Source organism: Mustela putorius, unplaced genomic scaffold (genome assembly GCF_011764305.1).
Source record: "Mustela putorius furo isolate JIRA1106 unplaced genomic scaffold, ASM1176430v1.1 tig00537291_pilon_pilon_pilon, whole genome shotgun sequence".
NCBI lineage: Eukaryota > Metazoa > Chordata > Mammalia > Carnivora > Mustelidae > Mustela > Mustela putorius.
This window is the reverse complement of record NW_025422429.1, coordinates 172,854-181,345: the sequence shown is the minus strand read 5'-3', so window position 1 is coordinate 181,345 and position 8,492 is coordinate 172,854. Positions and strand designations below refer to the sequence as shown.

General features: G+C 56.0%; 1 long non-coding RNA gene across 2 annotated transcripts; it reads left to right on the top strand.

The window, feature by feature from the left end:
* Positions 1–580: 580 nt before the first annotated feature.
* Positions 581–8,156, top strand: LOC123390205. 2 transcript variants are annotated; one of them, XR_006604873.1, is made up of 6 exons: positions 581–992; positions 1,490–1,550; positions 2,192–2,238; positions 2,622–2,679; positions 3,177–3,248; positions 3,482–8,156. It is a non-coding gene; the product is annotated as an uncharacterized LOC123390205 (long non-coding RNA). The 2 variants fall into 2 exon arrangements; XR_006604872.1 differs by having other exon boundaries at positions 2,192–2,679.
* The last annotated feature ends 336 nt before the right edge of the window (positions 8,157–8,492 follow it).

Here is an 8,492-nt window from a genome sequence, read left to right as displayed (position 1 = left end):
GAGATCTCAAGGGGAACAGGTATTCTCTGAGCTTCACGCAGGACAAAAGGCAAATTGACAAAGGTCAGTCTCTAGCACGGTGAGCAGGTAGCAGTGTCAGGCCTGGGAGGGCGGAGGGATGACAGAGCTACAGGGCTAGCGGTGGAGAGGGGATGTGGTCCGGCTACTTGTGTCCCTCCTTACCTGTCCTCAAGGGCCCTTTGTGACCAGACCACAGCTCTGTGATGTGGGCATGGGGCTTGTGTCTGCATGGACACACCCAGGGATCAGTTGCCAGAGGGCAGCCGTGCAATCGGTCACTAACTCTCAGGGCTCAGCTACCTGAGGGCAGCCGTGCGATTGGACATTAATACTTTTTAGAGGGAAGAGATGGAGAATTATCTCTTCCCTCAGGAATTCCTTACTGATGGTTGGCTGAGCCCCAGCCCCACTCTCTGGGCAGTTAATGCCACCTTTGCCTTTGTGTGTGGACTAGGGCTTTTTGTCTTCTTAAACTCCTTCCAGCCTGATCCGTCCTCACCACGAGGCAAGAAACAAAGGATGAGGGGAAGGTAAGAAACCCTTGGCCCCGACCCAGTAGAGTGTGATTCTATCTTCTTTTCTATTATTCTTTCCACTTTTCCGAGTCACTGGAGAGACTCGCGAAATGAGAAAGAATAGAATGGGTATTCTCAGGAGAGAGCAGACCACCATCCATCCAAGACAAGCCAGACCAGGCAAGGGTTAGAGGGACATGAGGATTTCTCCCTGAAGATCTCGGGCCGGAGTCCAGGTGTGGTGGTGGTGGGGTCTAGGGCAGCATCCCAAACACAGTGACGGGTGGCCAAGGACCGGAGGTTAAGAGCTGCCTCTCTAGTGGAAGTCAGGCCCCTGAGCGCTGGGTCATCTGCTGCTGGGGTGGGGGCCCCAGCCTCCCTGTGTTCTCCTATCTCAGTACCAAGTGGAGCCACAAAGAAGAAGCAACACAAGCAAGAAAAATCAGACCGTGAAAGGTGAGTGTCTGCCATTCACCACTGCGTGCCCCAGTTACACTGTGCCCCCCGCTCTGAAGGCCCAGTCCCACTGTCTCCAGGACACTAGGGCCTGAGCTGGGAGAGGGAACCCGGAGGCTTCCCAGATTCTGCACCAGAACGAAGCCCTGAGGGGCTGGAACCGGTATCCCTCACCAGGTGCCCCAGGGCCGGGACTGGGGTCAGGACCTCCCGCTCCCACTGTGGACAAGCTGTTCAACTCTGCGTAGATTCCTCTGGAGGCTACAGTAGTCCTTCCTCCCCCAGCAAGGTCATGGATGAGGAAGCACTTTGGAAAAGACAAAGCAATCCCCATCATGAATCCTGTAGTCACCATGCGGGCATGCGGCCTTGGACAGTGCTGTTTGGGGCTCCTGAGTCCAATCCCCCAAAGGTCTCCCCTAATGGGACATTGTACCCAGCCTACCATAAGATCCCTGGACCCTGTCTTCTGCTGTGACCCAATCTCCTGTTTCCAGGTTTCAGAGAATTTCTGAACAATCTGGAAGAGGTTCAGGACCTGTTCTCCCTTCTGGAAAGGTAAAGAATCTGCCCCCTTCCCCCCTAGGTGGGCCTTCCCGAGTCTACGGTGTGACCCCTGGGCTGCAGGGAACAGCCTCTGGGGCTGTTTGCGGGGACTGGGAGGACCCATGGGGACTGATTGTGACCAAAGCCCTGGGCTGAGGGACAGCAGGAACATTGGCAAATTGACAAAGGCAACATTGACAGAATTGACAAAGGTCTATCTCTAGCAGGGTGAGCAGGTAGCAGTGTCAGGCCTGGGAGGGCGGAGGGATGACAGAGCTACAGGGCTAGCGGTGGAGAGGGGATGTGGTCCGGCTACTTGTGTCCCTCCTTACCTGTCCTCAAGGGCCCTTTGTGACCAGACCACAGCTCTGTGATGTGGGCATGGGGCTTGTGTCTGCATGGACACACCCAGGGATCAGTTGCCAGAGGGCAGCCGTGCAATCGGTCACTAACTCTCAGGGCTCAGCTACCTGAGGGCAGCCGTGCGATTGGACATTAATACTTTTTAGAGGGAAGAGATGGAGAATTATCTCTTCCCTCAGGAATTCCTTACTGATCGTTGGCTGAGCCCCAGTCCCACTCTCTGGGCAGTTAATGCCACCTTTGCCTTTGTGTGTGGACTAGGGCTTTTTGTCTTCTTAAACTCCTTCCAGCCTGATCCGTCCTCACCACGAGGCAAGAAACAAAGGAAGAGCGGAAGGTAAGAAACCCTCGGCCCCGACCCAGTAGAGTGTGATTCTATCTTCTTTTCTATTATTCTTTCCACTTTTCCGAGTCACTGGAGAGACTCGCGAAATGAGAAAGAATAGAATGGGTATTCTCAGGAGAGAGCAGACCACCATCCATCCAAGACAAGCCAGACCAGGCAAGGGTTAGAGGGACATGAGGATTTCTCCCTGAAGATCTCGGGCCGGAGTCCAGGTGTGGTGGTGGTGGGGTCTAGGGCAGCATCCCAAACACAGTGACGGGTGGCCAAGGACCGGAGGTTAAGAGCTGCCTCTCTAGTGGAAGTCAGGCCCCTGAGCGCTGGGTCATCTGCTGCTGGGGTGGGGGCCCCAGCCTCCCTGTGTTCTCCTATCTCAGTACCAAGTGGAGCCACAAAGAAGAAGCAACACAAGCAAGAAAAATCAGACCGTGAAAGGTGAGTGTCTGCCATTCACCACTGCGTGCCCCAGTTACACTGTGCCCCCCGCTCTGAAGGCCCAGTCCCACTGTCTCCAGGACACTAGGGCCTGAGCTGGGAGAGTGAACCCGGAGGCTTCCCAGATTCTGCACCAGAATGAAGCCCTGAGGGGCTGGAACTGGTATCCCTCACCAGGCGCCCCAGGGCCGGGACTGGGGTCAGGACCTACCACTCCCACTGTGGACAAGCTGTTCAACTCTGCTTAGATTCCTCTGGAGGCTACAGTAGTCCTTCCTCCCCCAGCAAGGTCATGGATGAGGAAGCACTTTGGAAAAGACAAAGCAATCCCCATCATGAATCCTGTAGTCACCATGCGGGCATGCGGCCTTGGACAGTGCTGTTTGGGGCTCCCGAGTCCAATCCCCCAAAGGTCTCCCCTAATGGGACATTGAACCCAGCCTACTGTAAGATCCCTGGACCTTGTCTTCTGCTGTGACCCGGTCTCCTGTTTCCAGGTTTCAGAGAATTTCTGAAGAATTTCTGAACAATCTGGAAGAGGTTCAGGACCTGTTCTCCCTTCTGGAAAGGTAAAGAATATGCCCTCTTCTTCTAAGTCTACAGTGTGATCCCCAGGCTGCAGGGAACATCTTCTGGGGCTGTTTGCAGGGACTGGGAGGACCCGTGGGGACTGATTGTGACCAAAGCCCCGGGCTGAGGGAAATCAGGAACATTATGATGTGGGGGTGTGCGTGTAGGGCTGTGGGGTCCGCTCCTGGGCCCAACTGCTACATTGGCAGCTCATGCCTCCTGTCTCCCACAGCCACCTGGAGAGGCTCTCTGACCAGAGGGGCTTTCACCAGCTCTTACGACAAGCAGCCCCTGGGTAGGTGCGACAAGGGGTGCCAGCTGGAGCCCATCAGCCATGCAGGGAGCCTCTGCAAGATGCCTCTCCCGCTCTGGCCCCATCACCTGCCCTAACTCCAGTGATGGTGTCCCCTCGGCCTCTGGCCTCCACCCTGTTAGCAGGACCAATGACCTCCTCAATTTCCATTGCTTCACACTCCTTCCTGACTACTTCCTGGCTAGGAGAGCCTTTCCTCCCCCGGGATGGCTTTCCACACCAGCCACTTGCTCTTCCCCCTTCCCCACCATGTCTCTCTCTTTCAGAGACCTCCCCTGGGCCTCTGATAGCCTCCTTGGCCCCAGAGTGGCCAGACTCTCCTTTGACTCTCCCTCAGTGTGACTCAAGGGCACCCCTGCCGTGCCTCATCCCACAGAGCTCAGCTCTACACATGCCTTGGTCAGCTGACAGGTCAACTTCTCCTGTCCCAGCCATCTCGGGCCTGGGCCGCTCACACTGCCCCATTTCGGCCCTGTCCTGGTGGCAGGCAGCTGACAATGCCTGGAACCTGTCCACTTCAACACGCTTGGAGTCCTGTCAAGCGCCTCTGTCCCATGGCCCACCAGTAGCCTTGTTCTGGGGAGACTCCACACACAGACAGGAAGAGACTAGGATCCCCCTCTTCCATCAACCTGGATGTCCAGAAGCTTCTGGAAATACTCATTGCCAAGAGAAAAGAACTGAGGTCTTGGAGGGAGAAGGACAAGAAAGAAAGGTCAAAATACCAGTTGACCTCTTCCGGGAGAATGTTCAAGTCCCCAGGTGATGGGCAGGACACCATGGGCCGCCTGTCCTTCTGGAGCATGAGGGGCAAAGCAAAACAGCTGCTTGGTCCTGAGAAGCCCCCACGTCCCAAGATTCCAAGGGACAATTTAGAGAAGAAATGCCTCTAGCTCTTCTGGGGTCTCCCCTTTCTGCACAGCGAGTCCCTGGTGGCCACTGTCAGGGTGACTGATCCCCCACTGGAGTTCCCGTCTGTCATATTCAATGAGCTCTCTCATGCCTTGCCACTCCAGATTCAGGGCAACATGGCTCCACGCCTCTCCCTGACCCACGACTTAAATGACCCTTTGGCCCAGCCCCAACCCTTGACCCTGAGATTGTCCCATACCCTGCCCCTTCCTCCATCTCAGCCCCAACCCCTCCCTCTGACTCAGCCCAAGCCCCTCCCTCTGGATCAGTCCAGCTCCCACCCCTAACTGAGCCCCAGATGCAGGCAGGCCCTACACCCTCTGTCCCAGTTGGAAGCTCCTCTCTGCCACCCGAGATGGGGAGGTATGAGGTGTCTTGCCCTGTAGCCCAGAAGACACTGTCTTACATGCCAACTACTTTTCAAAACCTGGAATGTCACTTTCTGGAGAGGCAACTAGAAAGGGGCAAGGTACCCCCTATGATGAAAAGATCTCAGCAAGTCTTTACCCAAGGTCCTCCTGACCTTCTGCAGGGTGGCCAGGCCCCCGAGGGCCATGGGTCAGTCTCTGTCCTTCCTGGAGAATTGATCGACTCTGAGCTCTGGGAGCAACCAGATTGACACCTTTGGAAGAGGCTCATGAAGCAAGGAAGGGGCCCATCCTGCAGGATCCAGCTATCCCTAGAGATACAGCCTCACCAAGAGTTCCAGAAGGTTCCCCAGGCACACAGCTGGCACAGTCCCAAGGCCGAGTCTGAGTCTACGAGTGGAAGCTGCCAGGCCACACAGAAGACTGGGTCCAGGTACCCAGGAAGGACCATGCCAGGAAAAAGACTGGGCATGGATTCAAGGTCCAGTGCAGGGAGGATCCGGAAAGATCTACACAAGGGCTCAGAGAGCTCTCCAGAGAAGGCTCCAGGAAGAAATCTTGAGGAGTCAGACACAGACATGAAGCCCTCCACAAGCAGTACAGATGAGAAGCACGTAGAGAAGGACCTGAGAGCCCATTTCAGAAAGTTGGGGCAGTTCAGAGAGGGTCAGATGCCTTTGGATGTTCATCCTTCCAGGCTTGCTGCCCACCACGCCTCGGACCTTCCCGGAAAGCCAAGCCCTCATGGGAAACCTGGAAAGCCAGCGCTTTCCAAGTGCTGGGAGCCCTCCCACGACTTCTCCATCCTCAGTCCATATGCTCAGCGGATGCTAGAAGCACATATCAAAAGGCTCAGGGTGTAGCACCGTTGGGGCCTCCCCCTCAAGGTTCTCAACACTATAAACCTCTTCAAGTTGAAGAAGGGCTTCCTCCTCTTCCAGTCCTTCCCTTCCCGCTCAGCCACCTGCATATCCAAGGCTGGCTTAGGCACCAAGTTCGTGGGAAATCCTTCTCAGCCCTATCAAGGAGAGGTGATGAAAGAGTCTTACCCCACCTGGGGGGGGTCCCCTTGGTGCTCCCCAGCCTATGTGTGAGGAAATCCAGCAGGCTCTGGAAGGGACCTCACCTGGGGGTGGCCCTCTAGCTGTACAGGGGCCCAGGCCACCTTCTCGGACCTTCACATACAGCTTTGTGGGAAGAATCTGGCACAATGAGACTGCCTCTAAAACACTTATGAACAGCAACTTGGAGTCAAGTCTAATTCCAGCAATGGCCACAAAGGAGCTAAGGAGGGTGAATGGGGGTCTGGCCTCACGGGACATGACCATGCTAGAGCTCAACTTAAAGCCCCAGAATTTGAGTGCCAAAGATCCTGGGGAGGTGGGGGAGTTCAAGGAGGCCCCTGCCTGGGGAGTCACCTTAGAATCCTGTGTGCTGGCCAACAACCAAGGCCTCCGTGGCAAGCTGAGAAGTTCAGGGTCTTCAGGGAAAAGTGACAGTCCCTTGCAACGTACAAAGTTGGTCACCTGAGACCTCGAAGAGCTACACCTTGAGGTACGGTGCAGGGGATCGGAGTCCCAGAAGTTGGAGTCAGAGAACCGGCCTCGTGAAGCCGGGGTCCTCCTTCAAGACTGTGCGATGGAGAGTCTCCTTCAAGAGTCAGTCCAACATGTTCCTCGCTGCTGACATTTTGGCTTCTCAGGGATCTCTGTCTAGCTTCCAGAGCAGGTCCAGTGAAGACACATTTACTTCCGAGGTGCTGCATGGCAAAAGATCCCATGACCAGAGCCCCCACAGGCAGCTAGGACCCCTGGGACTGCAGCACCAGTGTAAGAGCCTGAGCAGGTCATGTGTCCCCTGTGAGAGGAGAGCGAGCTCCTGGAGGTCCCCCTCGAGAGAGCCTGACAAAGAGTTTTCAGAAATGAAGCTCCTCCAGATCACTGAAGTGAGACGTCCAGTCCAGAGCAAGGAGTCAGGAGAGGCCTCGGGAAGCAAGGCCTGTGAGAGCTTGCTGAAGAAGGAGAAGGCGCCTCCGGAAAACTATTCAGGAGAAGGATAATGCACTTGCTCCAGTGGTTCTTTCCCAGTAGAGGCAGAGGGAAAGATTCCCTTCAAAAGGGCAAGGCTTCATCATCCCAGGGCCAGGGACAAGTCATGGGCAGGTCAGCCATGGACAGCGCTTCTGCGGAGGCTCAGGTGGTCGTGAGGGCTGTTGGGCGTATCGTAGAGGAGAAAATGTTGCCTTACCAGGGACTCAGGGTCCTGGAGGTCGGCTGGTGCAAAAAGGATCTCCAGGCTTCGGTAGACCCCAATGTCTGCTACCACAGGGTTCTCTCCTACCAAGAGCAGAGGAGAGTCATGAGGGAGACAGCAAGTCCACAGGGCACCCCCAGGGGCCACAACTATACCTGGTGGCCCTTCCCCACCAGGGTGCCAGAGTGCCCGAGCAGACCCTGCCAGAATGAGGTCCCTGGTGCCGGGCCCTTCAGGCCCCACCCTGCAGGCCCATTGACCCAGGCGCTGCCTCCTTAAAAAAGACAGTTCACCTGGCCAACCAGTGTGTGCTTCTCATGCCTTTCCCAGCAGGACAACTTTCCTCCAAGAAAAAACACAAACGGTGCAGATAAAAACTTTTTTTTCCCTCATGTTAGTACATCATCTATGGGCTAATGGCTTCTTCATACCACAGTTACTTAGCTTCCCCAAAATAATTTTATTTTTTTTTCCCTCATGAGTGGCGCTGGCCTCTGTGTGTGCCCTGCTGCGTTGGGAGGGAAGGATCAGGGTCTGCTCTCCCTGAGGACCTGTTTTGGCTTCCAGAATGAGTGGGGCCTTGGAGGACGGTTTATCTCGGGGGTCCACCCTGCTCCCTTCCTCCCTCTCCTTCAGTTTCCATGACAAGGTGAACAAGACCCAGACTGGGACCTTGCTCTGCCCATCCTGCTTTCCCTCCACCTGGAGCTTGTGTGGCTTTAGGGAGGGTTTGCCAAGGCAGAAATCCTGCGTAGGCTTTAGGAAGATGGAATCCTAGGTCAGAGTTGGGCCTGCAGTTGGGAGACACAAGGCTGGCCTTGAGGGCAGAGGTGAGAAATCCTGCCCCACCCCCCCACAGTCTCCTGCAGCGAGTAGAGGAGGGCCACCCCAGGAGCCTTCTCACCCCAGGGAATCCCATCTTAGCTCCCTCAGCCCTTCTTCTCACACAGAGCCGCAAGGCACAAACTTGAACCAGTGTTGAGGGTGTGTGGGGCCTGCCACAGAAATCCCCAGGGACCCGTATTCCCAGACCCAGGCCACTGAAGGGGCCTGCCCACCAGCACCCCCTTCCCCTCTTGGGGGATTGAGGGAGTGTGGCTGTGGGCAGGGGTCCATATACTTAGGGTGGGATGCCAGGAATGAGGTCAAGTGACAGAGTGTGCCCATGCCTGATATGAGGACTGAAGACCCTTGGTGTCCCACTGCCACCTATGGGCCCAGAGGGGAGAAGTTAGAGGTCCTGCGGCTGTCCCTGCAGGGTCTGCGCCCCACTGCAGCTGCCAATTCCGGGGTGGGGGGGGTTGAGGGAGTGGTGTGGGGGTTGTACAGAAGCCACCTGAGCTACCACACAGACTGCCAGGTGCCCAGAGGCAGCAAGGCCTTCAGGCAGAGAAGTT